At 35.5% G+C, this 14,110-nt stretch overlaps 1 pseudogene; it reads left to right on the top strand.

Annotated features, from left to right (window-relative positions):
• The first annotated feature begins 11,652 nt into the window (after positions 1-11,652).
• LOC112643739 (glyceraldehyde-3-phosphate dehydrogenase-like) lies at positions 11,653-12,668 on the top strand (annotated as a pseudogene).
• Positions 12,669-14,110: the final 1,442 nt, after the last annotated feature.

Raw genomic sequence — 14,110 nt, 5'->3', positions numbered from 1 at the left:
TAGGAAATAAATTATAACTGCATAAGTAACCTTGAAAATCTCTGCTCTTGTTTAAATGCTGAAGGAATAAGGTATTTTTACAGAACAGCTTATGTATTTTGGGAAAAAGGATTTGTACATTTTACTTTCTTGTAAGGTAGAGTAAAATGTTTTCCCCTCTGCCTATTAAATAAGACATATTCCCTTGTCAAGAAAAAAATCTCTTGACTCTTTCATTTTTATGTGATTTTAATCATTAATCTAAGAAAACCAGCAAATTCTATTCCAAAATCCTTATAACAGCCTTCATAAGAAACTCAAAGTTACCTGCATTATTTACATGCGATTAAGTATTTTAAAATTGAGAAATTATTTCTACCAATAAACTACCCACAATGTTTTCATAGTCATTTCACTTCTTTATGTTTGGGAATTTCAGTATATTCTCTCAAGGAAGTAAATATATTTTCTAAGTAAAAGGTACTTTATTTTTCTATTACTTGGCACATTTAAGTTTAGGGCCCAATTATATTTTGAGTCCCTGTGATGGTGACTGCTGCAGCCCTGGAGCTGCCAGGATAAATAACTCACATAGGTCCTGCCATCAAGGAACTTGCTGATAGTGTATATAATGTGATGGGATAGAGAGAGAAACTGACACATAGTATCAATCTGCTATCATAAGCACTAATAGTTATCCAGAAAGATCTGAGGATTTTTACTCCGCATTTACTCTGCATTTCTGAATCATCTGTTTCTCACTTATAAGAAGGAGTATATAAGCACACCTGCACACCTTTCCATATTTACTAACCTTGAGAAAACCAATCTTGATGAAGAGACATATTTATTTTGTAATTTGTAAAGACATGCAGCTATTTACTTGTTTACATTCTTTCAGACTTAACAAGGAGACTCCTATATGCTATACTAGTAATTAAAATGCACAGATAGAAATTTAAATGAATTTGTGGATAATAGTATGAAGCACTTTTGGCAATAAATAATGACTTCCATTATAATAATTGCTAGCCATATAGAAGAACAACTAATAGTGAAGCCTGACCTATCAGAGTGGCATGTATTATTTATCTGAAGACATATATAGAGGTTTTTAATGTAAAAAAAAAAAACTGATAATTATTTAGAACTAAAAATAACTTTTGCTAGTTGTCAAATCAAGTTAATAGAAGAATAGGATGGGTAAATTATAAATAAAAAGATTGCACCTGGATTTTATGCACTATTTACAGTTACCCCAAAATATTAGAGTAAAACAGCCAAATATAGTGTTTATATAAGATTGTTTATAAAATGAATTTAATGAACCCACTTCCTGAGTTAGTTCTGAGTCCAAGGTCATGCTAGTTGCAAAGCCCTGAGTGAATTTTCTGCCCTCACATCCTATACTTTATTATCTGGATTATGAAAATAATAGCAGGGATATCTACTGAAGAGGTGGTTCTAAAAATAGAAAGAGATACATTATTTAAAATTGCTAATGTGTTGTCCAATTCATAGAAAGAATTGAATAAATTTGAAGCATTACTGTTAATAGTAATGATAGTGATAGCACAGAGACACTAATTACATCCCAAAAAGATACAGGTGAGCTTGCAGAACCTCAGTCAACTAGATTAATAAAACTAGGAATCAGCATGTAATTTGGATATGATTATCTCACTCCTTAACCCTATGACTCAGTAGTCCAGAAGGATCTTACAAAACAGGATTTGCTAATATTGATTAGTAAGTATCCACATTCCAAGATCAACCATTGTCAAGTAGCTACCTGCCTAAAAGCTTCGATTGATCAAGACAACAGAGAGCATACTGCAATGTCTAGTCGAGCTTCCCACGCCACTCTAAAAGAACAAGTCTGAGAACAGAGGCTCTTGGGAGCATTTTATTATTTATACCAGCAACCAAACCAATGGCTTCTCCCCCCTCCTTCCTTCCTTGTCTCTCTCTCTCCTCCTCTTCTTTTTCCCTGCTTCCTTCCTTCCTCTCTCTCTCTCTCTCCCTCTCCCCTCCCCCCACCCTGCCCCTTCTTTCTAATCTAGAACTGGCCTATTTCAGTAGTAGATGTAAAATATGAACTGTATATTTAGGAATGTGTGTGAATGTGCATGCACACATGTTTGTCCCTTTGGAAAAATTTTTCATAATATTCAATGATACATTGTCTCAGAACTTTTTCTATAAAATATCTTACTCTTAATATTTGAATTTAATCAATGGCAGTTAACCCTGTTAAGCCTTTGCAAAGAATTCTCAAAATTCTTTTTCAGCATTTATGAATTAAGGGCAAGCTTTACAAAGGTCAATTTATAAGGATCCTTTATGAATCAACATAAACTATAGAAATAAATGCTGCAAATTATATCTCATTTTGAAATTAATAGCAGTTTTTACTGTTTGCATTTAATGATGGGTCACTTAATTTACACAAAGAATTAGAGTGCAGCTTAAATGTTTACTTAAAACTCCAAAGGACAAAATTAATAAGTCAGGGCAATAAACCTATGGATGAAGAAATAATCAGAGATACCATTAACCCAGGTAAATGCAAAACATGATCCCATATGATAAATGAAGATACAGTATTTGGCTCTAAGCTTCTAGTGGCCAGAAAGACAGAACAAAATCTGTTCTAAAAGTTATTGCATCTATAATATAAAGAAACAACCGATATAAAATTCTTGAGATTTTAGGTGGATATCATACAAGGAGATATTCTTGGTATTTCTTAGTGACCAAATTTTTTTCTTTTATTATTTTAAATGATCATTAGCTGAAATTTGAAAGAGCAAATTAAATGATTTAAAGTTATTAGTGGTTATCGGAAAAGGTCATACAGTAATAAAGGCTACGGTTCTTGTAAAATGCAGTTTTAGAGTGTTCTTGCTTTTGGCCGCACATATACCAAAATACAGTTTTAGGTAAATAATCTAAGTATAAACTGGCAATTAGAGGATCAATGAAAATAAAAACTTGATTTTAATAACTTATCAAGGGGTTTAACATAGACTATTTTGTCTTACATATCTGTTAAATAACATACTTAAAAATATACATTATAATTCTTCATGGCATTTATTAAAGAAATAATTCATTTAATTTCTGGAAACTTTAAATAATTTTCCCCCAATTATTGCTTTTTCATTTCAAATAAAAAGGCCTATAGAAATTGCTGTAATGGTCATACCATTGCCTGGATTTGGGTATAACCCATAGTTTCTATAGTCCCACTCTATTTGCTCAATTATTAAAAATGGTCCAGGTATATATTTATACAAAATGTTTTATACTAATTTTTTAGAATGTTATTGCATACATGTTAATTCCTCTGTTTACATCACAGACTTCCTAAGGTCAAGAATCATATCCAATAGTCTTTGGTATCTACATATTTGTAGGTACCCACCCCACTCCCATGATGTTTTACTTTGAAGACCACTTCCTGGAACAATAACCAGTGAAAACTATTGTAGTGTTAAATATTTTCCAAGATATATAATGGACATCTTCTGTATTTACTACATATCATACTATCCAGGATACATTCTGCTGATTTTTGCTGAAATTAGGAAAATCAGAGTAGTTTTCTTTCCAAAGAAAGAGTATCTTTCTTGGACATTTTACATTGCTCAAATGTGATGGCACAATTTCCAGTGAGAAACTAAACTGGTCTTGGAAACAATGACAGCCTGCTGGCTGAGGTAGGGACTCCGGTTACCTCTATTAAACTTCACATTTTATTGCCCTGAAGATAATCTGGAGCCAGAGTCGCAATCTCCCCTGTCTGAATATTTGAATAGTCAGACACACAAGTACCAGCCAACAGCTTAATTATGGATTTAAAAATTGGCATTAATCTTTTCTCATTCCTGTATATATTCTCTTCTAATGCCACAAGTCACAGTAAATTGCTCATTAAACTTCAAGCAATGCAATGGAATGCTTGCTACCATTTATAGGCAATGCTCTCCAAAGTACAATTAGAGGGAGTATTATGACATAGAACAATGGAGACAATTATTTCTGAAGTTTATTAATGCTAATTAGCATATGGCATCTAAGACAGCTGCTGATACTTCATTGCTAAATACTGAGGGACTAATTAGTGTTTGATGTTAATTAGCTTCTTCTGCATGTGCTTTGCCCTTAGATGCATATGCACTGTCACCATCCGGCTATTAAAAGTCTGGCCTTGCACTCTACAAGAACATGATGTGGCATTTAGGAGTTCTTTTAGAGTATATGGCATTCTTTTCTAATATTTATACTTTTAATAGATTCCACAGAAGCCTTAATAATTATCTAGTTATTCTACTTTTCATTTAAAACATACTAATTAATCATAGAGTTTTAACTGCTGAAGTGAAGAAGACCCTTTAATATATCTTACAATTTTCATGCCCTCTGATAAATGACTTCCAATACCAGAGATTATTGGCATAAAAATATCTTGGTTTAACTTAATAATCAAGCTGATTTAACTTGTGTGTGTCAATTTACACTTATTTTATTTGTGATTAAAATTTATTATTAAATATATCAAATATGTATACTTTCTCCATTAACCAATTTGGTAACTTTTTTGGTTTCTGATTCTTTTCCTCCATTAACTGAAGTAAAGTGCATTTTCTTTCTTTTAAAACCTGAGATAAGAATTTACCCAGACAAACTCATCTTTTAAAGATATCAAAGTTTAGGCTAAGCAAGTGATCTAGAAAGATTTTCATGTTAGTCTTGAAAAATTTCAGGGGCACTGTTTATCTGGAGGCTTTGTTGAGTGGGTAAGAGGGGCGACTAATAATAATTTGCTCAAAAATTCCCATGACAATCAGCTTCACTTGTGTACATGTTGAATAATTTTTTTAAGGCAGAAATGACTTTGTAATTAGCAAATGAACTTGAGAATTTTGGTTAGAGGGTGAAGCTGTGAATAAGAACCCTAAAGATTTATCATGGTTTAAAATTCTGCAGATAATTTCTGGTTTTAATTTCACATAGGGATAAGTATTTTTAAGATGCTATAGGTGGTTTTTTTTGAATAACTATTAAGATTTAGGGTTAATAATAATTACCCAATCATTTTTGCCTATTATTTTGTAGCTTTAATTGCCTTGGTGCTTTATAGATTGATATGGATATAGTTTGGTTCATGGCCACTAAAAATAAAGAAATGAAACAATTATCTACAATGGAAATTTTACAATCACCTGTCAAAGTTAAAACCACAACAACTAACATCTAATCAGCCAGACAACATGCAAAAGGAGGACAAAGAAGGAAGAACAAATAGTGATGGAAAAATAAGTTTGTAAATACATTGATTTCTCAACAATCTATAGAAAGTTTGGAAAACAGGAATGTACCCATAACAGAAGTTGTCTTTTTATTCTCTTGCTTCTCCACCTCATCCTCTTTAAATTATTCTTCATCATCTTCATAGTTTTTATATTCCTTCCCAGAGGGTGAATAAATACTTCAAGAAAGATTTCATGAGAACAATCCAACTGTCCATTGAGAGATGAATGGATAAAGATGCGGGAGACTTGTGTGTGTGTAATGGAATGTTACTCAACCATTAAGAAGAATTAAACTTTGCCATTTGGGACAACATGGATGGATGTAGAGGGTACTATGCTTACATGAAACAAGTCACAGAAAAGCCGTATCATTTCATTTATGGAATCTAAAAAACAGATTCTTTTTTTTCTTTTTTTTTTAATTTTTATTTATTTATTCATGATAGACAGAGAGAGAGAGGCAGAGACACAGCCAGAGGGAGAAGCAGACTCCATGCACCGGGAGCCCAATGTGGGATTCGATCCCGGGTCTCCAGGATCACGCCCTGGGCCAAAGGCAGGCGCCAAACTGCTGCGCCACCCAGGGATCCCAAAACAGATTCTTTTTTTTTTTTTTTTTTCCAAAACAGATTCTTAAATACAGAGAACAAACTGCTGTTTTTTGCCTAAGGAGAGGTGAGCAGGGGGGTGGGCAAAATAGATAAAGGGGATTAAGAGGTACAAATTTCTGTTTATAAAATAAAAAGTCACAAAAATGAAAAGTACAGCATAGGGAATATAGTCAATAATACTGTAATAATGTATGGTGACAGATGGTGACTACACTTATTGCGGTGAAATGAATAGTATACAGAATTGTTGAATCAATATGTTGTACACTTGAAAGTAATATAATATTGTATGTTAATTATACTTCAACAAAAAAATCCAAGAGGTGAAAAATGAAAGCTATAAAACTTAAAAATAATTGGCTGCTTAAAAACTCTGAATAATGAAATATCAACCTGCGTAAATATAATTGACACAGTAAAAACAATATTAAACGTGACTCTTCATATAATTGTGGCATTGGACTCAGGATCTTCCATCCTTATCTCTAGAATGAAAATTATTCTCTTCACACAGCAGAGTATTTAAGAATATGTTCTTTGACTGCCTTGCTTCAAGAGGCTCTTGTTTCAAGGGGCTCAGTGACTTAATAACTCTGTGTCCATGTTTTATCTTACTGGAGCAATGGAAACAAGGGCTGGGGGCAGGTATTGAATGCAAATACTTTACTTAGGGCATGTGATATCAATAGTGTACCCTTATGGGCACATCTGGTGATGTCTCTCTCTACAACAACATTTTAGTAAGTCAGTGATCCCAAAATTAAATTTCACAAAAGATGCAAGTCAGTAGCCTCATATCTGAGTTCTAAGTTTGTTTACGAGATTTAATACACTTCAATAAATCTCATTAATTTTGAATTAACTCTTTTGCTGTCATTTAGGATGGAAGAATAGCAAAAATTATCTTAGAATATCTACTCATAAAGATTTATAGTAAACAAATTCCATTCTAGTTCATATTCAGAATACAAACTGATAGACAATAACTACACTTAGGGCACCTGGGTAGCTCAGTTGGTTGTGTCTGACTCTTAGTTTCAGCTCCGGTCATAACATCATGGATCATGGGATCTAGCCCAGTATTAGAGTCCAAGTTTAATGGGGTGTCCACTTTAAGATTCCCTCTCTCTACCCCTTTTCCCAAATGGGTATGCATGCCTCTCTTTCTAAAATTAAAAAAGAAAACTTTAAAAAAATAGAGAAAAGAACTACCCTTTACCCATTTGACTGATTTTTTAATAAGTAACTTAGAAGTCTTTATTTTTACCAAGATGGCCTTAATATTCTCATCTTACTTAACTAGAGCATTTGCTTTAGAAAACTTTTTTTTTTAAGATTTTATTTATTTATTCATGAGAGACACCGAGAGAGTCATAGACATAGGCAGAGGGGGAAGCAGGCTCCCTGCAGGGAGTCTGATGAGGAACTTAATCCAAGGACCCCACGGATCATGCCCTGAGTGGAAGGGAAGGCAGATGCTCAACCACTGAGCTACCCAAGCATCCCTACAAAACTCTTGTAATGCAAAGTCTCTGTCCCTTTTTGATGTAAATCTTCTCCAGGCTCAGGTAAATTTTATAACCCAGGATTGTCTTTCTCAAACACCTGGAAGCCATCTCTTTGAAGTGGAATCTATAATGATAGTATCCCCACCTCCCTGTCTTTCTGGAGGGTGGGAGCCCAACTCACCAATTATTACAATTATTACAGTCCTCACCAGTTACAAACTCAGAGGATCTAATCACATTCACCATATTTCCCTCCTCCAGTAATGTTCTACTGACACATCCTTGAATCTTAAATCTCTCTAGCTTTTACTTTTAGTGGAGTTGACTTTAATCTCTATTACAATAGTCTTGAATGAAGTGTTCCTGGCCCATTTAACTCTTTTTAGTGCAACTTTTCCTTGACACCTTCAAGCACTGACCTTGGATTAATAATCTTGAAATTTTGATGAGTAACAGTATTAGAAACATCTGTGGGGTATTTTGTATTTGAAAATTATTTACTAATATTCCAAAAATATAAAAAGCATGTCCATGTATTAAATATCTTTAACTTTGTGAAAAAAAGAGTTTCCCCATCAATATGCATTTAAGAAGCTACAAGACTGGGACACGTGGGTGGCTCAGGGCATGATCTCGCTCTGGGGATCGAGTCCCTTATCAGGCTCCCTGTGAAGTCTGTTTCTCCCTCTGCCTATGTCTCTGCCTCTCTCTCTGTGTCTCTCATGAGTAAATAAATAAAATCTAAAAAAAAAAAAAAAAGGAAGCTATCAGACTTTAATATTAATCGTTTTCTAAGACTTTGCTGTCTCCAGTGATAGTTGTGATAGTATTAAAGAAGCTTGCCTTTTCTTAATTTATAATTAAAATTTAAATCCAAATTTTTATTTCACTTTTTTTAGCTGTCACTGTTAAAAAATAAAAATAGGTGATTTATTTTGTGTTAGGATGCTATTTCTTTTGCCACATCATCATATTCTGTTAAACAGCAACTTCCTAAAATCTGTCCTAACGTTTGTATGGCGCTATTATCCTTCTGATGTTCCCTGAAGGTTATAGCAATTAGAAACATAGTATGTCTTTGCAACTAAAACTCAGAAGGTCTATCTTAATTATTGCTTTACATAGATCAATAACCCCCATTAAAATGATTCCCTTTTTTCTCTCTACTGAACCACTTTGACTACACTTGCAGGGAGTTGCAAATCAGATATTACTAAAAATTATCTAATTATTTTCTTCCACTAAAACATCTAATTTAGCTAGGGGAAAAATATAAAGAACCCCACACATTGTTGTTTTTGTTTTTTTGCTTTGTTTTGTTTCTTAGGAATTTGGCCTCCACCTGAATACAAGTAGATTAATTATTTTAATGAGGCAACATGCCCAGGATGAGTCAGAATAGTAGCAATGACAAGTAGCAACTTTCAGGATGTTATGATTCCTCATCACAGGCAGAAAGGTGATGACCTGTACTTTTAAGCAAGCAAAACAGCTTTCCCTTTACTACTCCATTGCATTTGAAGCTTGTGTCCTTTCTCCATGCAAAAATATATCTTTATACCTGGATAGGAAAGGTCGACATGATCTGCTCGTAAACTTAGAGAGGAAGTCATTGATACATCCATGAAGCCTTCTAGAGCCGTTTAAATAACTACTGAAAGGTGAATGGTCTCATCTGAGTAGTCACTGGGTAGTAATCCTAAACTTGACTGCCTATCTAACTATTACATAATATATAATTATTCTCATTGAATTTCCTTAAGGCAACCCAATTCTAGAAAAATTACAAATGGAACAAGAAGAAGCTATAGACCTGGGTGGCTCAGTGGTTGAGCATATGCCTTCTGCTCAGGGCGTGATCCCAGGGTCCTGAGATGGAGTCCCACATCAGGATCCCTACAGGGAGCCTGCTTCTCCCTCTGCCTATGTGTGCCTCTCTCTGTGTATCTCTCATGAATAAATAAAATCTTAAAAAAAAAAAGAAAAAAAAGGAGAGGCACTGACCTATATGTGCAATACATTGACCTATATTCGCAAAAAAAAAAAAATTCTGACAGCCATATTTCTATTCTATTGCTATATGAAGTAATATTCTAAGATGACTTAGTCTCAAAATGAAGTTAATGATTAATGCTATCTTCCTGAACATTGAGCTTATTTTGAAGAATTAAATGATTAACCTAAGGTACATAATTATATATCGGTACATATTTATATTGGTTATTTAACAACCTTTGATTTTCAGAGCTTCTCCTGTGTTTGTAGTTAAAAATTAAATACAATTTAAATAAAAAATAATCAGCATAAAATAATCCTTATGCCAAAGAGACATATTTTGGGGTGGCAAATTTTACTCCCTTACACATTCACATGTGTCTAGGGATGATGGATTGATGAATACTGTGGTGGTTTCATATCTTGGGTTTTGTGGATAAAGCCCAATGACATTATTCACCATAGATAAGATACTGATTTTGTACCAAAATATTTTAAAAGGACCTTAGTTTTTTTTTTTATCTTTTCTATATTTGCATATTCTAATGCTTATCTCTAATAAAAATTAATATCTAGGGACTCCTGAGTGGCTCATCCAGTTAAGCAGCTGACTTTAGATTTTGGCTCAGGTCATGATCTCAGGGTCCTGGGAACAAGCCCTGTCTTGGGCTCTTTGCTCCCTGAGGAATCTGCTTGAGGATTCTCTTTCTCTCTCTCTCTCTCTCTCTCTCTCTCTCTCTCTTTGCCTTCCCAATCCCTACTCACACACTGTCTCTAAAATTAATAAATTTTTTTAAAAATTACTATCTTGCCTTTTTCTCATGAAACATTTGATAAAATGAAAAACTCAGTCTTTGAAACCCAATTGCCTGGGTCCTGGTTCGGACTCTCTTACTAAAGTATCCTATTTTAATATAGGTAAGCTTTCTGTATTTTACTTCCTTCAATCATCTTTTATCTCTCTTTCTTGATTTATCTATCTACATACCTACTTACCTACCTATCATCTGTCTACCTACTTGTGGTGTTTTGATTTATATTCTATTTAAATGAGGGAGAGGTCTCATTTAAGCAACATGAGCAGGTAGGCAATTTATCTAGACACCAGAAAATGTACATACATTTTAAAATTCTTTGTACGGTAGAATTTACTTTGAAGATTTTAGTTGTTTAGTTACTTTCATGTGGATGCTGTGTGCATATTAAGACAACTAAATAAACATATTTTGGAATGGAATTTGTGGAATTTTTTGTTAAAAGATCCTTAGATATTTACCTTCCTGTAGGTTATAATAACATGACAACTGATCTCCCTGCAAACCATTTGAAAATTGATATATTAAAAACTAATCTATTTAAGGCAATATAAGTTGAAGCAATAAATAAAGAGTATAATGGATAAAATTTTGAAGAGAAGACTTCAGAGAAGTTTTCTGATGACCTACTGCTATTTTGATTTCTACATATGTTTACAATTTCTGACCTCAAGCTTGGAGAATTGAGGTTTACCTGGACAGATAACCCCTTCTGGGAAATGGGAGAAAAACTAAGGAGTCTTAGGGGTCTCTAAGGGCTAAACTAAAACCAAAACAAACAAAAAAACCCCACAATGATATAAGGGGAATCAAAACACCGAATTCCTCCTCAAGAGATTGTATGAAATTATTAAGTTGTACCTGGTGGGAGAGGGACTAAAATACTAATTTTCTATGATGTATAGCAGAGTTTTCTGGCATCTCACAGTGGTAAGAAACCAGAAATTAGAATTGGGATTATGCAGAAGGTTCAAGTTGAATAAGTGTGACTATGAAAATCCAAAAAGGCTATCAGGTATAAGGGGGTCTCAGGCTTTCCATAAATTCAGCTCTGTCCAACTGCTCATTCCTTGTGTTAATGTTCCACTCCATTTGTCTGTCTAGCAGAAGAAAGGTGAACCATTAGAGAAGTTTGATGCCATCTATAACTTCTACATTTTTATATATAACATGTACGACTTTTAATTGAAATTAAGAAGAATACCAAGAAATAGGATCTCATGAACAAAAACTAAGAGATAACAACAACAAAACAAAAAGTAGAATTGAGCTGGTATGCTTTCTACCAAAATCTTAGTTGTTTTACTCTTTCATTTACTTTAAAATGAAAACAGCAGAATTGGCTGTCTGTCGAATGCAGAGGAGCAGAGGTTCGATAGACAGCCGCATCTTCTGGTTGCAGTGCCAGCCACATCCCCCAGACGCGATGGTGAAGGTTGGAGCGAATGGATTTGGCCGTATTGGGCGTGTGGTCACCAGGGCTGCTTTAACTCTGGCAAAGTGGATATTGTCGCCATCAATGACCCCTTCATTGATCTCAACTACATGGTGTACATGTTCCAGTATGATTCTACCCACAGCAAATTCCACAGCACGGTCAAGGCTGAGAACAGGAAACTTGTCATCAATGGGAAGTACATCTCCATCTTCCAGGAGTGAGATCCCACTAACATCAATTGGGGTGGTGATGCTGGTGCTGAGTATCTTGTGGAGTCCACTGGGGTCTTCAACACCATGGAGAAGGCTGGGGCTCACTTGAAGGGCGGGGCCAAGAGGGTCATCATTTCTGCTCCTTCTGCTGATGCCCCCATGTTTGTGATGGGCGTGAACCACGAGAAGTATGACAACTCCCTCAAGATTTTCAGCAATGCCTCCTGTACCACCAACTGCTTGGCTCCTCTAGCCAAAGTCATCCATGACCACTTTGGCATCGTGGAGGGCCTCATGACCACCGTCTATGCCATCACTGCCACCCAGAAGACCGTGGACAGCCCCTCTGGGAAGCTGTGGTGTGACAGCTGAGGGGCTGCCCAGAACATCATCCCTGCTTCTACTGGCACCACCAAGGCTGTGGGCAAGGTCATCCCTGAGCTGAATGGGAAGCTCACTGGGAAGCTCACTGGCATGGCCTACCATGTCCCCACCCCCAACGTGTCAGTTGTGGATCTGACCTGCCACCTGGAGAAAGCTGCCAAATATGACGACATCAAGAAGGTAGTGAAGTAGGCACTGGAGGGCCCCCTCAAGGGTATCCTGGGCTACACTGAGGACCAGGTTGTCTCCTGTGGCTTCAACAGTAACACCCACTCTTCCACCTTCGACGCTGGGGCTGGCATTGCCCTCAATGACCACTTTGTCAAGCTCATTTCCTGGTATGACAATGAATTAGGCTACAGCAACCAGATGGTGGACCTCATGGTTCACATGGCCTCTGAGGAGTAAGAGCCTCCTGAACCACCAGCCTCAGCAAGAACAAGAGGAAAAGAGAGGCCCTCAGCTGCTGGGGAGTCCTTGCCCCAACTTAATCCCCCAACACACTGAGAATCTCCTGACCTCCAATTTACATCCCAGACCCCAAGGAAGGGGAGGAGTTGGGGAGCCCTACCTTGTCATGTACCATCAAGAAAGTATACTGTACCCAGCCAAAAAAAAAAAAAAAAACAGAATTTACATTAGATAGGCCTTAATCGAATGGTATCGACAAACAAATTAAAACTTGTGTGAAAACCTTATTTTATAATTCAGTAGTCGGCAGCCCAGGTAGCTCAGCGGTTTAGCACTGCCTTCAGCCCAGGGTGTGGTTCTGGTGACTTGGGATCGAGTCCAACGTCAGGCAACCTGCATGGAGCCTGCTTTTCCCTCTGCCTGTGTCTCTGCCCCCCACCCCATGTCTCTAATGAATAAATAAATAACAAATCTATAATTCAGTGGTGATATATGCATAGAATTTCAGACATATAAGATTTGTTTAATAGAATAGCACAGTTTAAAATATTGTGTATGTGTGTTTATGAGAAAAAGAGATCATGCACATATATGTGGTTGTGTATTTTCAAGAACACAATATAGACTTGAAATAATTAGGTTTTCCAAAATATGGGCGGAATATTGAGAGTGTTCTAGAAAAAGCTTTATAAATAACTATTATTCAGAAATATAAAAGTTTACAAATCTGGGCTCTTAGGACCAAAGCAGAAGCCAATTTTTGATTCCAAATTATACTTGAATGATTTGAAATTTTTCTTGATTAAACCTGTTAACCTACATCTGACATTTTTGTGTAACTAAACCAGTGTGAGTTTCATAGCAGCAAAATCACATGGAACAAACCAGATGTTCCATCCCATTTCATTGAGAACAACCTCCTTTTCTCTGTTTATTGTTGGGATTCGGCCCAAAACATTTTGAATAGCTCCTGATGACAACCCAAACAAACTAAAAATCTAATATATACATTTTATGATGTTTATTAATGTATAATTTCCACACAATATAATCCATACACTCTGTTGTCTTACAGTTTTGTGTTTTGGCATATATATATGTATATGCATATACATATATATGCATATAATATATATATATATTATATGTATTCATGTAACCACCACTGATGTCAAAATATAGAATATTTCTATCTCCCCCAAAAGTTCTCTCATGTCTCTTCGTACTCAATCTCCCTACCCTACCCACCCTCTTCCACTTTTGGTAAAACCTGGCTAGGGTTCTATCTCTGAAGTTTTGTTTTCCCAGACTGTCATGGAATAAGGATCATAGCCTGTGTAACCTTTTATGTCTGATTATTTTCACTTAAAGTAATACTTTCAAAAATTTATCTATGTTTTTGTATTTTTAGGCAGTTCATTACTATGGATTGCTGAGTC

The sequence above is a fragment of the Canis lupus genome, chromosome 1 (genome assembly GCF_003254725.2).
Source record: "Canis lupus dingo isolate Sandy chromosome 1, ASM325472v2, whole genome shotgun sequence".
Taxonomy (NCBI): Eukaryota; Metazoa; Chordata; class Mammalia; order Carnivora; family Canidae; genus Canis; species Canis lupus.
The sequence above is the reverse complement of the archived record's forward strand: the minus strand, read 5'-3'. Positions and strand labels throughout refer to the sequence as shown.